Raw genomic sequence first — 25,258 nt, 5'->3', positions numbered from 1 at the left:
GAAAAAGCAGTTTTAAGTTTGACAAATTGCCATTCTGAAGAAAATCAGTGTTCAGTTACTAAGGAAAACTGAGAGAATATATTTGAAGTACTTTCTACTAGCATTTTTTGCTGCAAGTGGTATATCTTTTGTCTTACTCTAGCTATATCTTTATTGTTCTAGTATGTCTCTTATAAATGATATATTGCTAGATTTTTTGCAATGGGACCATTTTTATATTTTATTAATACATTCATATTTATTGTGATTAGACTCATATCTAAAAATTTATTTTTTTCCCATTTCTTATTGCGAATCTTTAAAATTTTAACAAGAGTACAGACTTATCAGGGACTAAAAATAATCAATATCTTTTCTTTTCTCTGGAAAAGTGCAAGGACTGTAAAATAATTTAATTTTCTTATAGATATATGCCATTTTTGTTTGTATTTATTTCTCTTATTTTAAAACATCACAAATTAGGAAGCCCTAATATTGACTTATATTAATCTACATGTCTCTTACTTTCTTGCATCGGTGTCTTTTCTCATCCCTCAGATTTTATTTTAGGGATCATTTTTCTTATCCTTGAAATACATCCTTTTGTCATTTCTTCATATTCTTTCCATGTTTTATAGACTGTTTTGACTAAAAATGTATTCATTTTTGAAATATTTCATTTTCTTTTTGTTCATTATTTTGAAATCATCATTCTACTGTTTTCTGGCTGTTATTATTACTTTAATATTGTTTTTATTTTTCTTGATGTGGTTAGTTATGGGAACAATGGTCTTTCTACTTTTTTTTTCTTCATTCAGTATGTTTTGTTAAGCAACTACTGTGCCAGAGATACTGTTCCAAGTTCTGAAGATACAAGATTAGATAAAACATCATGGCCTCATGAAATTTAGGGAATTGTCAAAAGAAAAGGAGATTGAGAGACAGTTTAATTACAGCAGGAGAATTAGTGATATATATAATATACAGTGATGTGAATTCTTTGGTAGCACCTGGAAATATTTATCCTCTGGTGATCCAGGATTTTTCTGGCCCTTAGCATCTTAGATATAATTTGTCTGTATGTAAACTGAATGAGAAAAATGGTAAAGGACTGGATTGTTGATGAGAGATGACTATATAGGCTATGGTTTTGTAATTCTGTCTCTGACACCAAGATATATAGTAACAGGGAAGTTGTTTTCTGGCAGAATTATTTAAAAATAATTAAGAAGTTAATGTAATGTTTGAAATACCTATAATGTTATAAATCTAAACTTAAAACTTAGCTTAAAGACTCTGATTAAATATTGAAAATAATGACAGTTTGGTTCTGGAAGAATCAAAAAGCAGTGAGAGCCAGTGGAAATAAAGAAGTATGATGGCAGAGAGGAAGGAGATCCAATGAATATGTGTGGTTCCTCGTACAATCCTGATATCTGCTTTAGATGGAGTCTTTTGACTATAGGTAGGTCCATGATCAGACTTCTATTGCTCTAGAAAAGAGGGATTTATTGTTAAGGAAATGAGACAAACAGGGAAATAAAAATACAGTCAGGCCTACTGTGTTCAGAGAAGGAAATTGGAGAGCTGTTAGCAAAGGATGACATTCTCTAAGGCAGATTCTGCTTGTTACTCTTTTTTCTCTCTTTATTTGTCATCTCTTGTGGATATCTGGCTAGTTTCTTTCTTCCTTTTTTTTTTTTTTTCCTAAAGATTTTACTTATGTTTTTGAGAGAGAATGTGCATGAGCAAGGGGGAAGGAGAGGGACAAGCAGAGTCCCCATTGAGTGTGGAGCCTCATACGGGGCTCCATGCCAGGCTCCATCTGAGGACCCTGAAATCGTGACCTGAGCCGAAGTCAGACCGTTAACCAACTGAGCCACCCAGCAGCTCTCAGCTTGTTTCTTGTATCTGCTTTGTTTATCTCATTCTTTCATTTAAGTTCTCTCTGCTGCTCTTATTTATATCCCATAAAGATTACCATAGGTTCTTCCTATGGTAATGACAACTCAGGGTACATTATTTTGGGGACTGCTGGAAAGTGGCACATATTTCATATTCAGTTTCATAATCAGTTATTTCTGGAAGAGGTGATCTGTTTGGCTCTGCTTATATTGTTGAACCAGGTCACAACTCTATTCACTAAACAGAAAATGAACGAATTTTCCTTGATCAGTTTTCTACATCTCATCTAATCAGTTGAAGCTAGTGTTTAGGGAAATCGTATGGTATATGAGAGCCCTCCTAGAAATACATCTAATGTATTGGGTGTGCACATATATGTTTCATTATTGCTAGCTCTTTGACATTGAAAGTTTGATATTAGATTCATTGGAAAAACAATTCAGGTGGTGTTTACTTGTCAAAAACTTCCCACTAAAATTAATTGGATTAAGATTGAAAGTTGGGCTTGATATGGATGTTGTTTCTATAGTCTCTCACTCACCAAACGGACAGCATAATGATGACTGTTAAATTTATGTGACTATTTCCTTTTGTGTGTTCTTAATAAATGTTTCATTTTAAATGGTTTTAGAATTACAAAATGAAGGATGTCTGGATGGTATAGTTGGTTAAGCCTTTTTCTTTTGGTTTCTGCTCAGGCCGTGATCTCGTTTGTGGGATTGAATCCCACATCAGCTCTGTGCTTAGCGTGAAGTCTGCTTGGGTTCTCTCTCTTCTTCTCCCTCTGTCCCTTCCGCTTGTGCTCTCTCTCTTTCTCAAATAAGTAAATAAATCTTTAAAAAAATTAAAAAGGAAGATAAAAAAATTAAAAGAATTACAAAATGATTTTACAGGTAGAATAGAGTTCATGCATGCCCACACACTCTTACTTCCACTAGTAACATTTTAAATTAGTATGATATATTTTTCACAGTTAATGAGGCAATATTGATGCATTAATACTAACAGCCACAATTTATTCAGATTTCTTTAATTTTTTCATACTGATATTTCTTTAGTTCCATGATCCCAACAGAAATACCACATTACACTTAACAGCCATGTCTCCTTAGGCTCCTCTTGATTGCAATTGCTTTTTCTTTTGCTTCTTCTTTAACTTGAAAAAAAATTCCCACTTTTCCCCCCCAAAATTCTTATTGATAGAGCTTCAGACAGTGTTTTGTAAGTCTGTAGTAAGATTAAAAGCTTAATTAATTCTGTAGCTTAATGGAAGTATGAAATCATATGCAAAATGAAAAGCAAGGGTAAAAATATCCATAAAAAATAAACCATTATTTTTAAAAAGAATGACATTTAATGCCCTGTGATACTAATATTCTTGTTGAAATTGTTTTATTTTGCACATCTATTCACAAAGTTTTACTGATGAAGTAAATTATTGCTACATTTAGCATGTACTTAATTAAATATTATAAAAGATACAAGTCATGTTTGTTTAAAGTTGTTTCATAATTTTAAATTTAATTATCTGAAAATTATCAATCATTTTATTAGTCAATACTTGAAATTGCATGCATGTCAGTATAATTATTAATGCCAGCCCATTTACCAGCTCATTTACTCTGGCTATGCACAATTTTGTGTGACATTTAAAAAAGAACACTGTTTTCATAATGATACAGTCATTTTTCTGAAGATCAACAAAAGATCTATTTCTTATAATTCTGTTACTTATTGTTTTCCTGACTAAAATCATAGGCTGAGAGGAACCAGATGGTAATGGAAAATATACCAGTGGTAGTCTATTTAATTGGTATTTTAAATTGTTTTTCTTTCTATTCAGAAGAATCCATATTTTATTTCTTTTACTGCTAGAAAGCAAGAAAATGTAATCTCTTACATTTCATGATACTTTTACATCTATTTTTCATTTGAATCTCAAATATTCTGTGATATAAGTGAGGTGAACATAAGCTCAACATCATCAGGGTTCATCCACCTTTGAATATAAATGTAAGCAAATAAATATTAATACACATATTTACAGGCTCATTTAACTACATTTGCAAAATGTAGGACTTCCATTTCTTTCCTTACAAAGTTCTTCCAGTCTTTTTTCCTGTGTGCTTATTGATGAAGGCCATTCTTAAAAAGCTATGGGGAGAGAATACAGTTTTGATGCTGACATTTTAAATACACTTGTTATTTTATTGATTGTTCTTAGAGTTTATACATTCCAGCTGCTTTTACCTTTGCATCATTTATTTCTTCATTTAAACATATTTATATAATGCCTGCTATGTACCTACCTTTACTTCATATGTGATGGTTTTAGTGTTGAAAAATAAACTGGATTTTTGACTTTACAAATATATTTTAAAGATTTTATTTATTTATTAGAGAACGCAAGCAGGGGGAGCTGTGGAGGTGGAGGGAGAAGCGGGCTCCCCATTGAGCAGGGAGCCCAGCACGGAGCTTTACTTTAGAAATTTTATATTTTTATAGCAATTGACAAATAATAAGCAGGTAAACAAGACATAGACCGAATAATTTCAAAAAGTGATGGTTACTGTGATAAAAATAAAACTGTTATGTGAGAAAGAGTAACGTGGTTATTACTTCTTTATTGTGTAAATTAAGACTGAGCGAGGAGCGGGACCCAGTCTTGAAGAGCTAGAAGAACAGGGTTCCAATGAAAAGGAACAGGAAGTTCAAAATCCTGGGGGAGAAAAGAAGTTTGGAGAACTTTAATATTTCCAAAGAAATATGTGACTGCGCAATCTAGTGAGTGAAGGGAGGAGCTTCTCCTGAAACAGTCTGAAGAGGCCCTAGTAAGACTAGATAGCACCACTCTCAGAAAAGAGAAGCAATAATAATTTGTATATAAAATAAATGCAGTCATGTCACTTAATATCAAGAAAACTTCTAAGTTCCAACCATACTCAGATTTCGCTTTTCTCTAATATAGCATATTCTTTCAAGGTCTTAACTTTGTTATCTATCTCTTCCACCTTCCTCTTCTTTCCCTAAAAACAGGAGCTCTACTCATCTTCCAAAGCAAGCTACTAATGTACCCTCTTCTCTGGGGAAATACTCTTGACAAACTTAGGCTATGAGCTCCTGGAGCACTCTGTGCTCTATTTTTATGGAACTTAGTACATTGTAATCTGTTTCCCGCTCTTCATCTCCAGTTATAATTTTGTTAATGAAGGGGCCTGCTCCATTCATTTTGTTTTCTTTTCCTCCCAACTACAACCACCCTGCAGAATTGAATACCTTTATACAATTATTGGTCAAATATATAAGGAATAAACTAATGAGCAAGGTAGTTGTACAGAAAATGCATTTTAGAAATGTTGACTGTTTAATTTTATATGAGATTAAGATAAACTGGAAAATGGAGCCACAAAGTAGTACAGAGGAAATGTATGATTTTAAAAAAATTCATTCTAGTGGAGTTTCAATAAATGCATATCGGTTATATTTTTATCAGGCTTATGGATGGATACAGAAAGGTTATAGTGACTTAGCTGCTCATTTAATTGGTCACTAAGTAGGGATTTGGGCTGGTTTATATCAGTCACAGCTCATATTCCTTTGAGAGGAAGAGAAAAATAAAGAAAAGTACACTGACCACTTTTAACTTTCTTGGCATTTTTCTTCTTGAGGCAAACCTGAAAACAAACATTGTAAAAAGTAGATTCTAAGTCGCCTGTTGGCTGGAATTTCAGTATTTTTCCAGGTTGACATCTGTCTCATTGTTGTGGAATGGATGTCAAGATGTTTGGTCAGTCTTTGATATTATGGTGATAACACTACTATCAACTGCTAATATCAACTTAATTTGAAGAGGTAAAAAGATATTCTGTAAGAGAATGAGCAGCATCCACATGTTTAGAGATATGGCAGATACTGTTAATGCTAGTGACACAGGCACATATGCATACACACACACACACACACACACACAAACACACTATACATATCTATATAAAGACACACATACATATATATATTTTTCCCCTTGTTTCCAGAAGATAAAGAGTTTAGTTGCTTCCATGTTAATGATCCGTTGATTGCTTTGAGAGACAAACTCATTTAAATAGATAAGAAATTTGTTTAAAGTCACTTTATGCTTTTAAGCAAAGATGGATTCTGTGAAAAGAGTTTAAGTTAAATTTTCAGATAACTATGACTGCAGTTTTAGCTAACAGCCAAACTATATTTAGGTTTACAATATAAAATACTAACATGGAAAATACCTGGTGTGGTGTAATGTAATATTTCTTCCAAACTGATAACAGAAACTATTAACATATACCCAATAGCCTTAGGCCCCAAAGGAGCAAAAGCTTAAAATGTTGAAAGTTCTGAATAAGTGGAGAATATCCCATTGCCCACACATTGCCATTTTTCAAACATAGACTCTCAGAAAAAGTGTGTGAGCTCTTCTCAAGTGTTATAATGAGCTTACACTTTCAGAAGTAAGTATAGGTAAATGTTTCTGAGATGTTAGAGGGAGCACGGAGAGTGATGCCATGGTATTTGTACATTGATTCAGTGACCCCCTTTTAGGACTTTGGGTCATCATGCAACATGATAACAGAGGCCAGTAACTCCTTCAGACTGTAATCCACATGTTGAGAGTCTTTGAGATTAGCTGTTACAAGGAGTATTTAAGTTTGACTTGGATACACCTTACCACATTTTATCTTCAGTTCTTCTTCATCCCCTATCCTGTTAACAATTCATTTGCTTTCACCTAATATCTATTTTGCTGACCAAAGCTAGCAAACTCTTTTTATCCTGTAAGGAACACATTCATTGAAGGAGTTTTGTAATGTATCAAGATTAAGGAGAAGGAAAAATACCCATTCTAGATAGAGACAATAACTATATAGATTTTAAAATGTGTAAACACAGTATTTAATGGGTGCCTAATATTTTACTGGATTGTTGAGTCATTATATTTTTTTAAATTTATCTTTTTAAAGATTTTATTTATTTATTTGACAGAGAGAGCGATCACAAGGAGGCAGAGAGGCAGGCAGAGAGAGAGGAGGAAGCAGGCTCCCTGCTGAACAGAAAGCCTGATGCAGGGCTCAATCCCAGGACCCTGAGATCATAACCTGAGCCAAAGGCAGAGGCATACCCCACTGAACCACTCAAGTGGTCAGAGTCATAATATTTTAATTGGCTTTCCTATTTATTATGTTGTTTCCAAATTTATACTAACATAAGTATAATCACAATATTGTCTTTATGACCAAAGTCTTGAATGATTTCAAAACAACTTCTTAAAAGATTTGCCAAGGTATAAGTTAGAAATATTTTTAAATTTTTTGAAAAAAAATTACATTAGTTTCCATTGAAATTATTCACATTTGTGCTCCCATCACTGAATGATTGTAGTGTCATAAACTCATACAAAGACTGAATATCATGGAATTTAATTGTTATTGTAGTATGTAAATAAATGATTCTTAATTTTTCAGTTGACAGTAACACTGATCAATAATGAGATCAGACACTTTATAATATATATATTAGTCATCTGTGTCTCTCCTGTTGTAGAATTCTTCTCCTTTGCCTGCTGGATATTGATGTTTTCATTGTCAGTATGTGACTGGCTTTATATTTTTGGTGAAATCTCTTGCATTTATATTCATTTTCTTGTGCAGATTCAGGCATAGCCTTTGTCTTCTTAGGCATTTTCACCTACTTTATGTGAAAATAATTATTTTGGGGGCCTTTTATATAGTTAGCTTGACTCCACCTCAGAGTCACTGGAACATTACAGTTACATGTGGTAGCCTTTCAGTAAGTATGCAACATTTGAACATCGTAAATATTTTTTAAAGATTTTCCTAACTAGTCATACCCCTAGCTTTTTATTTCCATTTTCAGAATCTTTTCACTTTATTAATTACTTCACAAGTTACACCTGTGAATAATTTAACTAGTTTTGTACTTCTTTTTAAGATCATTTCCTTTTCACATGTGGTCTGTTTTCTGTGTTGTAAACTCATCATCTTCTTCATTAGAGAGTAAAGAGTTAACTAAAGTGATGTCTTAATTACTCCACCTTTAAGGTATTTTATGATCTGATTTTTTAAAGACAAGGGACTAGCTCTTTCATTTCTTTATCATCTGGCATTAAATAAAATAGTGGTGTAGTTACTTATTAACTACATAGTTATTGCTACTTAGTGTTATGATTTTATACATGTTATAATTGGTTCTGGTATATATACGGGTATATATATATATATATATATATATATATATATATACATACATACATACATGTATGCTTCTTTAATCTCCTCAGAAAGATTGCAAGTTTGGTCAGAAGTTGTGCTATTTCTTTTTCAGAACCTTCTGACACTTTGTACTTAGTAGGTGTTCAATAAATGTTTTTCAGTTATTGGAAAAATAACCAAAAGTTTTACCTTGTTAACAATAGTGTAGTAGTAATAAGAGTAATAGAGTAGTAACAATAAATGGCAAAGAAGTAAAAATTCATCTGAAATGTGAGGCAGAGGTTAAGGGTAACAGGACTGTATAATAATTCAAATCGTTTTTTTTCTTTTTCTTTTTATCTTGGTCGAAAATATAAACAAACAAAACATCCTTTGTCCATCTTATAAATTTTTTTGCAGTTACTAAATCAATAGGAGATACTCTTACCCAGTTTGGAGATCTTGAATAAAATATTTATTTAGAAATCTTAATACTGTTTCGTATTGAAACTTTGCTCTACCTATTTATTTATGGAATGGCTGTAGCTATTTTCCCCAAATACATTATGCTCCACTGTGTAATGTGTAGGCCATATTTGCTCATCTAAGATTCCTACCACACTTTTTTTAGCTCTTTAAAATTAATGTGTACTAAGTTGGGACATATAAAATATAGACAGAGGAAAATATTTTCCGGTGTGTTCTGTTTTCCTTCACATACAAATATTCTTTAAACCAGATTCAGTGAGGTAGCTGTTTTGTGTTGTTTTGTTTTTTTGATATTTTACTTAATTATTTGAGAGACAAAGAGAGAACATGAGTTGGGGAGTGGGAGGTAGAGGGAGAATCAGACTCCCAGCTGAGCAGGGAGGTTGATGTGGGGCTTGATCCCAGGACCCCAAGATTATAACCTGAACCAAAGTCTTAACCAAAAGCTTAACCATCTGAGCCACCAGGAGTCCCACTGTTTTGTTTTTAATATGAAAAATTATAGGTGGATTTTAAGACAAACATAAGCTTTTATATCAGTTCATAAGTAGTTAGAATAGAAAAATATAAAGTCTTCTCAATTAGAAATTAAGAAATTATTAACAGTACAATATTGTATTCTGAAACCAGGCAAGTGATAAATATAGCTTATATCAGAAATACCTCTGGAAATACAAAATTCATTTTTTTATTGTTGGATATGACAGTATCTGCCTATAAATAAAAAATGCATTTTACAGACTTTATGCTTATAATTTACATTTGATTTTAAAAGCCTTACATACATGAGAATCATCTGTTTTTACCCTATAAAAATATTTTATATGGTTGTATGCCATACGTGTATGGATGTGGACAGACAGACATGGCATAGAGTCCTACCAAGAATCATGAGTACCTCTCCATCTTGGTGCGTTGCTCAGGTAAGAATCAGTACTTGCTTGTGTATGAATCTTCTATATGCAGATTGGCAAAGAAACCCAACTATATACAAGGGAAAATTTATTTGAAGACTTGGAACTACAAAGCCGATTTCTTAAGCCTAGATCAAGAGTTTTAAAGTAAAACAAAAGAGTTTTAAAACAATCACCTTGATAGAATTATTTTATTATTTTGCTCCAGTGGCTGTGTGAACAAGAATATGTAGATTTCTTCTTTACTTACTGTAGTATTGGTAGTGCTTAGGGCAGTGTACCATGTATAAGAGGAAGCGATCAGCAAGTATATACTGAATGGAAAAAGGAACGAATGAATACAGTATATATAAATATATTTGCACACACATTTTACTTCAAAGGATTCAGAAGTATAAATAGGACTAACATAATTGAATGGGCTTTTCCCCTATTCTGGGAGAAGGAGTTTTAATTCCATCTTTATTAGAGGCAAGTATCGTATATCTCAGTTATTATTTGTCTTTTGTTTCTACCTTGGCTGTCCCTTCTGAAAGCATCTGTCACACTGTATTCAGTTCACTCTGCATTCTGTTAATGCTTTGAGCTAGCTGTAGGGTATCTGCTTAGGAGCAACTAGAGGTACTCCCAGTAGGGACCAGTTACATGCAGAAAAGAATAAGCAAAACTACCCACAGAGGTACTGGCATCCAACAATTCTGCAGAAGTGTGAAGATTTACAGTAGAAAATAAAGCACCTCCTGCTGGGTCTGGCTCCAAGCCTCCTCAGAGAACCTTCCGTTTAGGCAATCTCTTTTATCCTGTGAGCTTAGTGTTCTATCTGAAGGAATTTAAGTTTCATATTAACAAATTGGCTTAATTATTTTTAACTAAACTGTTAACTACCTGCAGTGACTTTAGAAAAATCTCCCAACAAGTTTTAGTTTTTCTTTCAAGAGGAAATTAAACAAAGCTGTTAACAACTGAAGAGGTGCATGGATTTCCTCTCCCAAGGAGTACATGAGTGGTAGCCAGGTGGGTAGCTTACAGGCAAGCACAGTTTCAAGGAAAAACAGCAACAACAGAATTAAAAAAGATCTAGCTTGCCCATGGCAACAAGGTTTATTTTATCACTAAGACTTCTTTCTGTTATGTTCTTTAAATTTCTAATTTGGTAGCCATCAAATAGAAGCACTGATTTATGTTAATTGAGGTGTATTTGGCCAAACTCCTCAGAGCATATAGATATGAATATTTTATTACAAGGATTCGGGCAAAGAAAATCCCACTGGTGTGGCAGAATTCATTTAAAACTAATTGTGGTCAAGAATTAGTTTATTTTATTCAATATTGACACATGTTTCTATCACATCTATGCAATGCTATATTTGTTTTTTTTTTTTTTTTTTTTTTTTTTTTAAAGATTTTATTTATTTATTTATTTGAGAGAGAGAGACAGTGAGAGAGAGCATGAGCGAGGAGAAGGTCAGAGAGCGAAGCAGACTCCCCATGGAGCTGGGAGCCTGATGTGGGACTCGATCCCGGGACTCCAGGATCACGCCCTGAGCCGAAGGCAGTCGTCCAACCAACTGAGCCACCCAGGCGTCCCATATGCAATGCTATATTTGTTTTCCTAAGCATCAAAAGGTTGAAAAGTTTAAAATCATAAACTGTTACATCTATGACTATTGACTACAGAAGATTCATAACCTTAGTAAAAATATAAAAATGTTCATTGTTACCTTTTTCTTTCATACAGTGTTGTTAGAAACATATGAAGTGTATCCATTTTTTATCATGATATTAAATATTTTATACTGAGCACATTCATGAGCATAATCATATACATCTATATATATATATAATTTTTATATGATGTAAGGATCATTGTTTATTCTGCTGTGGAAATTGGTAACTTTATTCTGTTAATCAAAATCTGGAATACTTCCAACTGCCATCAGTCTGGGAGATAAACTTCTAGGGCAGTTGAACAGTACTTTCTAAGAGATGCATATGGCTGACAAAGATGGCCTTAATATTCCTCACAGCTTGACTACACTTTGGACAGGTTTCTTTCTGACATTTCTTTTTCTTGGTGCAATGACTTTAGAAACCTTGAAATTCTAAAATCTTTCTCTACCCCCTTGAGATGTAAACTTTTCCCAGCTTCTTGCCAGTTTCACAGCTCAGGCAAGTCTTTCTCAAGGACCTTAGAGATATCCCTATGAAATGTAATGATGCCATCATCAAGGAGGATAAGAGCCCCTATCTCTGGGGGGAGGGTATACGGAGGGATACTGACTTCAATGGGAGATAATTTACAATTAGCAAACACAGGTAGACTAACCATGGACCATCCCCTGCCCCCACCAAAGTCCTTCAGAAAAAATAATATTTTCCCCATATTTCATCCCAGCATTTAAAAATCCACGTGTGGGGTACCTGAGTGGCTCAGTTACTTAAGCAATTAAGTGTCTTCCTTCAGCTCATGTCATGATCTCGGGGTCCTAGCACTGGGCCCAGTGTTGGGCTCCCTACTCAACTAGGAGTCTGCTTCTCCCTCTCCCTCTGCCCCTACCCCCTGCTCATGCTCTTTCTTTTGCTCTGTCTCAAATAAATAAATAAAATCTTAAAAAAAAAGAAAAGACTATTGCAGTAGGGGAGAGAGATTGAGCATAACTCCTCTAAAGTCAAGTGGATTTTTATTTTTATTTTACTTAAAGATTTTATTGATTTATTTGTGAGAGAGCACAAATGAGGGGAGGGGCAGAGGTGGAGAGAAAAGCAGACTCCCCACTGAGCAGGAAGCCCAATGTGGGCCTTTGATCCTGGGACCCTGGGATCATGACCTGAGCCAAGGGCAGAGGTTTACCTGACTGAGCCACCCAGGCACCCCACCTCTACTGCAGTAGTCTTGAGTAAATTTTTCCTTGCCTGTTTAACTTTGTTTAGTGCAATTTTTCTTTAAGGTAGCCTATTTTGACAATTAGGGTAATAAGAGAAAGCAAGAATAAAATGTTAAAAAAAAAAAAAAAGTGATAGGTGGTCTACATGTAGAAGAAAACTTACCGGATAATTTTTACAGTATTGGACAATTGGATAATGATAAAAGCCATACAACAGCAATATCACCTTTCATCCCTTAAGAATTGTGTGTGTGTTTATAAAAGTGTATATATATTTTTCTTAAGTGGGACATTGGATAGAGGGTCCATAACGATAGAGGCAAATATAAAGAAAAGAACATCTGGAGTAGAATCTACAATGCTGGATACTTGCATTTTTCTTTTTTTAAGTTCTTCATCAACAACACTTTAAGATTATTACCAATCATTAGATAAAAGCGATGTGTCTTGAATTTTTGCTAGGATGTCATTTTAGCACCTCATGTTGAATGTACATACTATTGGCCCTGACACTTAAATTAAAATATAATGTCCATGAGCATTTTGTTGGTTGAATGCATTTTCTTGCACCCTTTTAAGGCTGTTTGTCTAGTTTGAATACTGCTGACTGTGTCATTCTTTGATAGAACTCTATGTTTTTGAATTTTCTGGAATTAACATGGGTTGCTTTGGATAGTTTCTTTATCCTTATATTCTCCTTTCAATTTGTTCCTTTAGGGAACGGTTTGTGCTTTGCCAAGTTACTTCTGATTCCCCTGGGGCTTGTTTGAAATCCTATTTAGCTTTATATTTAGATATTTTTAGTGAATAACATTATTCAACGCTGTGGCCTGCAGTGTCATATGTATGCAGACGATACTCAGATATTCTTTCCAGTCCCTGCAGACCTATGAAGCGGCTTGATGTTTTGCATAATTGTCTGTGTGATATTCAAGCATGGATGTCTTCAAATTTCCCTGAATTTAGTACAGACAAAATTGGGTTGCTACTGATTGGTTCTCTACTATAAATGTTTAAAATGTAATCTATGCTGCTAGCCTTAAAAAGGTGATTTTCTTTGTTCTAAAATCAAACTTTTGACTTTAGGGTTACTATAAAGTTGTATGTGTGTGTATGTGTGTTTATATGGTTGTGTGTGTGTTTTACTAACCATATAATTTCCTTTCTGCACCTACTCAGTGCAAGCTTGTCACATAAAGACTTCCTGATTCTGGAAGAGTTTCTGCCACAACTTATAATCACTGACCTCCACCTGCCACCTTGCAGACTGACTGTAATAGATCACATCCTTCCACACCCTGCTCTTCAGCCAGGAAATCTATTCCTTTATGCATGAGGGCTTTAAAATTACTGTTGATTTGTAAGGTTCAACTAAAAAACTTATTTGTTTGATTTAGCCTTTTAAATATTTATTGTATTTTTTTTTAATATTGAGTCCCCCTAGCACCATGAGATGGACACATGAAGGACACTCATTAATGTAAATTGAGTTGATTGATAAGCCATGTGAAGTGTTTGCAGAAAGTACTATTTTACAATGAGAAGGGCTGTTAACGAGTCCATGGTGATTCTGAGTTGTGAATAAATGTCTATCTAACATATCTTCCCACTAGGCAGCCAAAGAGTGTACATTTTGGATACTGCGTGAAGTAAATGGGGTAGAATAAAATTTCTATGAAATGGTCTCAATTCATTAGTCTGGTAAAGTTTAGGTATCACTTTAACTAAAAGGGTACTCAGGATGATAACCGGTTCTTTCTTCCAGCCCTTTAGAGAAATGGGGCTTTACATTTCCTGTTCAACAGCCTGAAAAAGTTAAATTAGTTGAGTCTGCATTAAATACAAAAATGCATTTAATTGATAGACCATAACCTAGAAATATTTGAAAGCGATACTTGCCTTGCCAGACACAGTTATGAAATTTCTGAAGTTGATCAAGCTTTCTTGTTAAGAATGAAGAATGTAAATACATGTATTGGTTAGAGATGATTACCAGAATTGGTAGGAATCAAGACCACAGATGGTTTGCAAAGCTCTCATGTACATGCATTTCCAAGCTTACCTACTGGAGTTAGGTGAACACACATGTGTTCAAACACCAAAGGAGTTTGAATACATGTGTGATCTCCCAAGAAGAGCAAGTGATTTGGAATGCTGCCATTGGAATGCTGCCATTTGGCTAAAAGACTCACCCACATAGTAAGAATGCAAAACTTGTTGTCAACAAGGCAAATAAAATTATATTTTTCTGTCAGTGGTGCAAAGCTGATTAGACCTTAGCAAAGTAGCATCATAGGTGTGTTATTAATTTTCTTTTGAGATAAACTAAGATACATGAACTTTGTTCCCAGCTGGGAGCAGTGATAAGCATGATCAGGATAGTCCTTATATCTCCAGTGCTAAAAGAAGGCAGTGTAGGAGCAGTTATTTATCCTTTGTTTAAAATGTACCAAAATTTATGTACCTGCATTATTTCCCATTATTTCATTTACAATGTGTGACTCTCTGGCATTTTCTTAGTAAGAAATAGAGTCAATTATCATATGGTTTCGCTTATTTCTGGAGCATAAGGAATAACACGGAGGACATGGGGAGCTGCGAGAAGGGAGTTGGGGGAAATGGGAGGCGGAGACGAACCCTAAGAGATTTTGGACTCTGAGGGTTTTGGAGGGGAGGGAGGTGAGAGGTTGGGTGAGGGTTTTGGAGGGGAGGGAGGTGAGAGGTTGGGTGAGCCTGGTGGTGGGTATTATGGAAGGCACGTATTGTATGGAGCACTGGGTGTGATACACTTAAACAATGAATTCTGGAACACTGAAAAAAATTTAAAAAAAGTAAATAAAAATAAATTTTAAAAATGGACAACATAAAAATACCTTTTTATGAAAACATAGTGTAAATATGTTTAAATTTAGGAAAAATGCTCAGACTCACTTATAATAAAAGAATTTCAAATTAAAAAAAAGAAATAATAAATTTCAGGGTGTTTTTAAAAAAACTTTATCCCTCTCCTCCTTCTTCCTCCAACTTTCTAAGTGTCATTCTTACACTTCCACCAGAGTCATCTGTAGCTCTTATAACTTCTTACATTCTTGCTATTTGCTGTGGCTACTGAACAAATCGGAAATAAGTGAAGGGTTTTTCTACTGGCCAGCTCCAGCAGTCATTCTTCCCATGAACTAAGTTGTTTGTGTCAAGATTTGTGCTATGATGGACCCTTTTCTGAGAAACTCCTTTGGCATAACACAATAATAATACACTCTGAAGGGGCACCTGGGTGGTTCAGTGGGTTAAGCCACTGCCTTCGGCTCAGGTCATGATCTCAGGGTCCTGGGATTGAGTCCCGCATTGGGCTCTCTGCTTGGTGGAGAGCCTGCTTCCTCCTCTCTCTCTGCCTGCCTCTCAGTCTACTTATGATTTCTCTCTGTCAAATAAATAAAATCTTAAAAAAAAAATAATAATACACTCTGAACCCTAAATATCCAGAGTATTTTATTTTCTATAGCACTGTATATTGGGCTAGTGAGATATTACCAAGCTTTTTTTTTTTTTTTTCATTAACAAATGAAAACACCACCACCACCACCACCACTAAAATTAGGAGGACTTAAGTTACTTGCCAAAGTCATTGCTGGTAAGAAGTGGGAGCACTTTTTTGTTGTTGTTCTGCTTCATGCTACCTCCACAACACTGAGTCAGACCTGTTCAGAGTAAAGGGGGAATGAATACCTTGATAGCAGAATACTCATCATGTATCTGTCATACTGGAATGGAGACGAGGTAGAGATTTGGACTAAAATGACTCAGGGCACTCAAGTTTATAACTGTTTCCATCTTTGATCAGTCTTCAGGACTCTGGAAATCTGCATAATTAAGCATAAATATGTGTGTGTGTGTGATATATATATTAGCCATGTATATATATTTATCCTATTAAAATCATTCAGTACTTCAAAATTCCTTAATGACCAGCTGCCCCTCAATACCATCAGGATTAAGTAAATAGTTGTGATTATGGTCTCTGGGCTTTTCATGTTTTCATGAAGTAGTTCTTTTTGCATTCATCTCTTGATATCACCATCCTCACACCATAACCTCCTGCCAGAGTAAATTATTTGCTATTCCTCTTATCCATACTCTGTTTTTCTTCTGAGTCTTTTTATATGTTTCCTCAGTCTGAAGCACTCTCATTTTACTGTTCTCCGTTTTGACTAGTTAACTGTTAATCATTCAAAAACCTGGTTGTGGGTTTTATACCATCCTAAGTGACTACCATGACTTTCTGTAGTTGAGTCAGGTGCTTCTCACAATACCTTGTATTTTCCATGTATCAGAATTATCACTTCATCTCTTAGATTTTAAGCTCCTTGGGGAGGATTTGTGCCCTATTCACCAATGTGACCATAGCAGATGTTATAATGCAATGGTACATAACAGATACCCAGTACATATTTTGAGGTAATTGTAAAGGTAAATCTGGAAGATTCCAAATGAGCAAACTACTAGTGAAACCAACAAAAAGCCTTTAGATTCTTAGGAAATCTTATAATTTGATTTTATCTCCTGGGAAATCTTCCTGACTATGGTCCTATTTAGGAAATATAGCACATCATAGAAGTTAAGCTTTCCTCTATAATAATTCTGGCTACATGTTTAATTTAGGAGAACTCAGAATCCTAGGGTATAAAACCAGACTGTATTATTTTTTTATTCCTATTTTCATCTACAGTTGCCACCCAAAGCCCTACTTTACTGGTCTACAACAAGGTACTTAAGGTTCACCTCAGTGTTTATAGACCATAGCCACTTGTTCTTAAAACAAAACAGGTGTAATAAATAGGGCATTTAACTTGAGAAATAGACAGGGATATCAAAAGGAATACTTAAAAGCATTAATTATATTACTTTAATGTTCAAAAATTATTTCTAAAATCTGATAATAAAACAAATAAGACAAATGAGTCTCTAAAGAACCAGAAAGATATGAGAAATGAAAAATAAAACAAAACAAATAAACCTCTCACCCTGCAAAAACAAAAAACAACCCCCCAAAACCCCAGACTAAATGGCTACCTTTTATCCATGCTTATGCAGATGCATTATAAATGCCGGGAGGACAGTGCATATGGGTGAACATGTGGTCCTCTTTTATTATGCTGTGCTAACCAAGCAAATCATGAGACACAAACAATAATATAAATGAATCTATTGCTAGCTAGGAGGTATAGGATAATCCAGACAAAAAATTTTAAAGAAGTTAAAATCTTTGGAATGGCACCAAAAACTGGCCAAGGCAGATGGCATCCAGTGTGCAGAGTATCATACATGATTTGGAAGCTGAAAGACTTTGGGCTGGACACATAGGCCTCACCAGTGTCTGCTGTCCTGCGTCTGTCCAGTTTACACATGGATGTTTCTTGCCTCACTTTTTGGGAAGGATAGAGATCAATATGAGAAGTTTCGAGATTTTAGGAAAAGGAGGGAGGGAAAGAAGAAAGGAAGGGAGGGACGGACATTTGTCTCTTAGTTCAACCACTTAATAGGGACTCAAAATGGCGTTCCATGCTGGGCTTCTGTCTTACTAATGTTTGTGTTAGAGTTACTTGATGGGATAATTTACCTTGTCCAGATTAAGGAGTGCTCTAATATCCTTTAAATACACATAGAAGAAAACCAATTTCAAAGTACCCTTTACGTGGTATTTAAAGCTAGCAGATACCAAAATTTGACATAATATTACTGATCCATTAAGGGACCATGCCATTTAAAGTTGTTAGAAAATTATATTTGAAGCAGGAAATAAATGATGAATTACATCATCATAAAAAAAAAAAATGTTCTACTTGAAAACCAAACCATGAATTCTGGGAAAAAGCCAAAACACATGGGCCATTTATTATTTTTTTCTTATTATGAATAAAAGAAAAAAATTGACATATAAGATGGTTTTTCATAATAAAATTAGCCAAAAAGGTAGAAAGAATAAATCAAAACAAATATTCCCTATTAGAAAAATCTTCAGCTTAAACTCTTCATTTTGGAATAGTGAAAAATGGAGAAAGGATGATGCCTACCCAAATATTAGTGTGTTTTCACTAGTCACAACACTGTCTGCATCTCTCCTTATCCAGTCAGTCAGTTTGTGCATATTTAATATCCCACTTCCATTTTCATGCCTATGAACAGGAAGGTACTACAAGCACACACGGGAACAGGATGTCTTATGCATATACAGTGTTTACCTAGAGACGAAAACTTTGATGAAAACTTGGAAACCAAATATTCATCTCATTGGAATACAATTTGTGAATTTTTCAGCACAGTTTCATGAAAAACCGAAAACTATTTGAGAAGAATAAATGAACAATTTCACACAACTCTAGTTTGCTTCCTCTTGTTTTCTGTTTTGCTCTGTTATGCATGGTAGAGAATCTTATAAAAAAATGCCTTATATTACTGACCGAGCTCTTTCTGAAAGTGGTTTTGTCATCCTTCAAGTCCTTAAAGAATAGACGAAAATAAAAATATGAAAGTGTTTGGATTGAGGAAAATGAAAGTTGAAAGGCACACAGAAGAATTAGGGGCACATAGACTGTGGATACTGATAGACATTCAACACCTAATGAACATTTCAAAGTGGAATTTCAGTGAAAAGAGTAGTCTGCTTTAGTGGAAAAGGAAGCATATTAGAAAATAATTCCTAGAAGAAATAGAGCAGATTTAGAGTCACTAAAACATACAAAGGAGGATTATAGCCGGTGGAATCCATAACTGAATTGGCAAAGGCATTACTCAATATAATATTTAACTTAACATTGAAAAATGAAAATACATTATGTCCTAATGAAATTTAAGAATATGTTCAAAATTCAATGGCAAATAGATTTTAGTGCAGCCTGACAGATTTTTTCTCTTGCAAAAAACTGTTTTTAGATTAGATTTTTTTCTCTTTTATTCCTGAGAAGTGAAGAGTACAGTTTCCAGAGGGCTCGGAAGTTAACTTTCATTTCTTTCCTCAAATATCAAAGATGTTGTTACCCTGTTGAAAAAGTATTTCCATGGATGAACTACAGTGTTCTGTCAGGGAAAATGACAAAAGGAAAATTTTCACATATTCCAACATTTTAGCTTCTCTCTTCTTTCTTTCCAAATGATGATTCAGTGTGCAATAATTTGTTGGTACTCATATCTATATTAAAATCCACACATAGCAAATTCCTCCCAGTGTAAATCAAATTGTGTAAATCAAATTGTGTGGGTCCGTGAATTAGAAAAGAAAATCTCTCATCTTCCTCAATGAGAAGAGCAAGAGTACTAGTATGCTGCTCTTGCCCTCAGGACTTTCTAACCTCTAATTCCAGAGGAAGAGAAAAATCAAAATCAAAAGTTAGTAGGGTAAAATATTAAAAGACTAATATGATGTTCTCTTCACAAAAATTCATCCTTCAGTTATGGCAAAAAGACAGTAGGAAGTGTAGTGACTGAATTGGGACTTTATTCTGATAAGTCATAGGAAAATATGGATTTACTAGAATAAACACTGTCTGCCAAGTAGGGGTAATGATCTCTTCAGATGACATCTATGTTATTTTCACATTAGTTATTACATGATTGTGCCACAGGAATTTCTGTTACATGACATGGATTTGGAATGCAGACCTGTTTTATCTGTAGTTCTAATACTAAGAGTTGTAGTTTATTGAATACTATGTGTCATGTTCTTTTTTAAGCCTTTCATAAGCCTCAAATTAATAATTCCCATGAACATATTGTAAGAGCTGATTATCTCAGTTTTGCAGATTAAACCTGGAGGTATGGAATGATTCAGTGACTTTCCCAGGGATGCAGAGTTAACAACGGCAGGCCTGGACACTGAACCCAGGCCAAATGGAGCCAAATATGAGCTCCTAACAACCTTACTTTGTTCCCTCTATTACATTAGCCTTATTTAAGATTTGCTTAACTTCCATGAGTTAAAACACTTGGCTGAGTCACTTGACTTGATTTTTGAAATGACCTTAACCAAATTTGATAAGCCATGTTATATCTATCAACAAAGAAAATTATATCAATGGAATTCTACCCATTTTAGCATCTACATTACACCATTTAAATCATTTAAAGTTATAAAACACTGGTTATGGTGAGAATAAAATATTAAGGAACTTTTATAAAATGTTTTGAATGCCGTGGGTATATTATGTGGCTCTTTGTAAACCCTTAATTATATAATGACCCTTTCAACCTACATCAAGCTCTTAGTTTTATGGACACACAAGAAAATTATCTCTAGTTCCTTAGGCTCCAAAATTTACAAGACACATGACGAAGGGACCAATATATTACAACTGCGCTAACTGTCAAGAACCTCTTTAGATCACTATTTTATTCTTTGGCAAAGATCAATACAAGTCACTTACTGTGCTTTTTGCGGACGGAAAAAAAAGGGAGATCATTGATGGGCATAATTCAAAATCACATATATGTGGGTATTTGGGAGTCACTGAAACAATCAAAGTGGCAGCCTGTAAAAGTTATTTAGATTCATTTGAAGAGAATGGCAGAATTAGCCATTCCAGAATACTGGACTGTCTCTATAGACATTTTAATGGTTCTCTGTGATAAACATAAATTTGCATAGCATTTCTAAATGTTTGAGTGATCTAAGTAACTGGTATATGAAGCATATGCTTATAGGTATTACAGTGCCTCCTAAAATCTTAAAAAATGTAATGAACAATTGAGTAACAATATTTGGCTGTTCCAGAAAGGCCAGGAGAGACAGAATCTCTTAAAATGCCATGAACAGTGGTAATTGAAGGACAGAATTTATTTAGTGCAGAGACATGATCTCTGCATTCAAGATGCATATAATAATCCTTTTTAATAGCTTGCTCTAAAAGAGGTTCTACATGCTTAATAAAAGTCTGTGGTTCATTTCTTAGGCAGTGAGTTGAAATTATTACGTCCCATGAGCACAGTAAAAACACTTAGTAGGCACTCAACACATAGGTCTAACATATGGTGATTGTCAAAAGATTTAAGTTAAATGAATAGCTACATATTTATAAGATATGGTATGATTTGATATACAATATCATTAACTTATTGATACTTTGTATTTGCCAAACAAATTGCTGATACTTGACAAATATTTTATCTGAGATAGGTATTATTATTCCTATCCTACAAATAAGAAATTCTAGGATCATTACTTTCCATGTTTATTAAAAGTCTTCTTTACCTACAGTACTTTGTTTAGTTCTGACCCATTTTCTTTTAGTCATTGAACTTGTTCTTCTCCCTCACTTTTTTTAAAGGTTCATTTTTATATCTATTTATAGTTTATGTAGACATAAAAGAATATTTAATAGTTAGTGGTATGTTATCTTAATGATAATATATGCCTACTAAAAACTGCTAAGGCACATTTTAAAGCAAATTGACAGAAAGAAAAGTGTCAGATAATTTAGCTTGCTACCTATTTGGAGATTACATAGCTCAAAGACACAAGAGTGGCAGGCAACTAATATAAGTAGAAAACAGCTAATAGAAGACTTTCAGGCCCTTAATACGCCAAAGAGAAGGCATGACACCCTAAAATAGACAGAGCATAAACAGCTATTTGCAGTACATTTCATACAAAGTAAAAATGAAACACAAGGAGACCCATCAGGGAGCCACATTGTGGAAGAAAATGCTGTTAGTGGAGACAGTTGAGCCCTGGGATAAAGTGCTGCGTTGCAGCGAAGCTCAATGAGATCTCATGGAAAAAAAGCTGCCCTCTGAAGACAGGAACACAAAAACCGTGGGCTGGACATTTGCTGACAACAGAAGTCCCACTGATCATTGTAAGAATAGCACCATTGGGCCAAATGAATGACTCCAAAGTCATCTGTGGTCTCTTTTGCTGTGCCCTCCAAGTGGCCTTCTCTGTAATTGTTTTAATTAAACAATGAAAATTGGAAACACTGTAAAGGAATCAGATGTGTCTTAAAGCTTCATAGGAATGAAGTTGTGATGTGTTTTTATAATCATGCATCCTGGACTCGGGGGAAAAAAAAAGCTAATTGCCTCCTGCAGGTAGTTACAAATCTTAGACACTTTAAAAAAATAAGCCTGTGGGGCATCTAGGTGGCTCACTCAGTTAAGTGTCTGACTTCAGCTCAGGTCATGATCTTGGGGTCCTGGAATTGAGCCTCATGTTGAGCCCAGGGCTCAGCTGGGAGCCTGCTTCTCCCTCTCTCTCTGGCCCTCCCCTTGGTCATGCATGCTCTCTCTCTTTTTCAAATAAATAAAATCTTTAAAAAAAATAAATAAACCTGTGATTTTCAACTGGCAATCACTGTGTAACCAAGGGCTGCTGGTAGACAACAGTATGGTCCATTTTTCTGATTTTAATTTAATGTTAAGCATGGTGATATTATGGGGGAACATGTTAGATGATCAGGTAAATATTGATCTTGAACACCCTCATTAACTGTCTACATACTCTGACAAACACTGAGGATAGATGTTGAGTTTATTTTTCTTGGTCTTTTCAGAGAATTTAGCATACAGAGATTCTGGAGAGAAAAGGAAACCTCGAATGATCTTCAGACAAGGGAAAGTTTTGTCTTCCCAAATATTTTGCTTATTCTTGTAGTAAACTGGATTAAAAAAAAAAAAAGCACCTTATATCCCAAAGCAAAGTACATGGTTTTCAAAGCACTATAAATATGTTAGAATTTGTTAAGACTAATCTCAAAATATATAGAAAAACACCTGTGGTAGGAAAATAATAGTACCCAAATATATCCAGGTCCTATCCCTGCATCCTATGAATCTTACATTATACAGCAAAAGAGACTTTGCTTACTTGATTAAGAATCTTGAAATAAATTGTCCTTCATTATTTTCCTTGTGGTCCCTAAATTCAATCACAGTTGTCCTCATAAGAGGAAAGCAGAAGGAGATTCTACTACAGAAGACAGAAGGCAATATGACGACCTCAGCAGAAAGAAGATTTGAAATGCTAAACTGTGGGCTATGACAGTAGAGGAAGGGGCCATGAGGCGAAGAACATGGCTAAAAAAAATCCCTACTCCCCGCTCAAAAAAAATGCTGACACCTAAGTTTTGGCCCAGTTTCAGACTTCTGAAATTGTAAAAGAGTAAATTTGCATTGTTTTTAACCACCTAATTTGAGGTAATTTGTTTCAGCAGCCATAGGAAACTAATACAACATAAATATATTTTTCAGGTTTTTGGAGGTATGAGTGACAAAAGTTGAAGTATACATTGTGGTGATTTGATAAACATGAACATTCTGAAAGAATTAACACCATCTAGGTAATCAACATATTCCTCACATCACATATTTATCATTTTTTTTGTTTTTATTTTTGTTTTTTGGTAGGAATATTTAGGTTCTACCCTCTTAGCGATTTTCCATTATATAATATGTTATTAACTATAGTTACCAAGTTTTATGTTAGATCTTCAGACATTATTTATCTTATAGCTGAAAGTTGATACACTTTTACCAACACCTCCTTATTTCCCCTCCTCTCAGCCCTTGGAAACCTCTCTTCTACTCTGTTTTGGGAGTTTGTTTCTTTAGTTTCTATATGTAAGTGATACCATTTGGTATTTCTCACTCTGTGCAGCTTATTTCACCTACCATAATGACCTCAAGGTCTGTCATGTTGTTGCGAATGGCAGGATTTCCTTCTTTCTCATGACTGAATGATATTCTGTGTGTGTGTGTGTGTGTGTGTGTAAGGAATTATTTATTTGAGGGAGAGAGCAGGAGGCGTAGAGGGAAAGGGAGAGAGAATCTCAAGAAGACTCCATGCTGAGCACGGAGCCCGACATGGGACTTGATCTCATGACCCTGAGATCATAACCTGAGATGAAACTGAGAGTTGGACACTTAACCCACTGCTCCACTCACAATGCCCCTATTTTATTTATAATTTTTAAAAATTTGAGTATAGTTGACATAGATTAGTTTTAGGTATACAATGTAATAATTCAACTTCTCTCTATGTTATGCTATGTTTACCACAAGTACAGCTGTCACCCGTCACCATACTGTACCACATCATCTTTTTCTGTTGATGGACACTTTGGTTGTTTCCATATCTTGGCTACTGTGAATAATGTTGCAATGAACATGGAAGTCCAGATAGGTATTTGATATTCTGTTTTCATTTCCCTTGAGAATATATTTAGAAGTGGGATTACTGAATCATATGGTAGTTTTATTTTATTTTTTTTAAATTTTAGTTTATTTTAATATCTGTGAATAAAGAAGTTATAATATAAACATATATTTTTATCTCCAGGGGTACAGGTCCGTGAATTGCCAGGTCCACACACCCCATAGCACTCACCAAAGCACACCCCGCCACAATGTCCATAACCCCACCCCCCTTCTCCCAACCCCCCTCCCCCCAGCAACCCTCAGTTTGTTTTGTGAGATTAAGAGTCACTTATGGTTTGTCTCCCTCCCAATCCCATCTTGTTTCATTTATTATTCTCCTACCCACTTAAGCCCCCATGTTGCATCACCACTTCCTCATATCAGGGATATAGTTGTCTTTCTCAGCTTGACTTATTTCACTAAGCATGATACGCTCTAGTTCCATCCATGTTGTCACAAATAGCAAGATTTCATTTCTTTTGATGGCTGCATAGTATTCCATTGTGTATATATATACCACTTCTTCTTTATCCATTAATCTGTTGATGGACATCTAGGTTCTTTCCATAGTTTGGCTATTGTGGACATTGCTGCTATAAACATTCAGGTGCACGTGCCCCTTCGGATCACTACGTTTGTATTTTTAGGGTAAATACCCAGT

The sequence above is a fragment of the Neovison vison genome, chromosome 5 (assembly GCF_020171115.1).
Source record: "Neovison vison isolate M4711 chromosome 5, ASM_NN_V1, whole genome shotgun sequence".
In the NCBI taxonomy this organism is placed as follows: domain Eukaryota; kingdom Metazoa; phylum Chordata; class Mammalia; order Carnivora; family Mustelidae; genus Neogale; species Neogale vison.
This window is presented reverse-complemented; position numbering follows the sequence as displayed.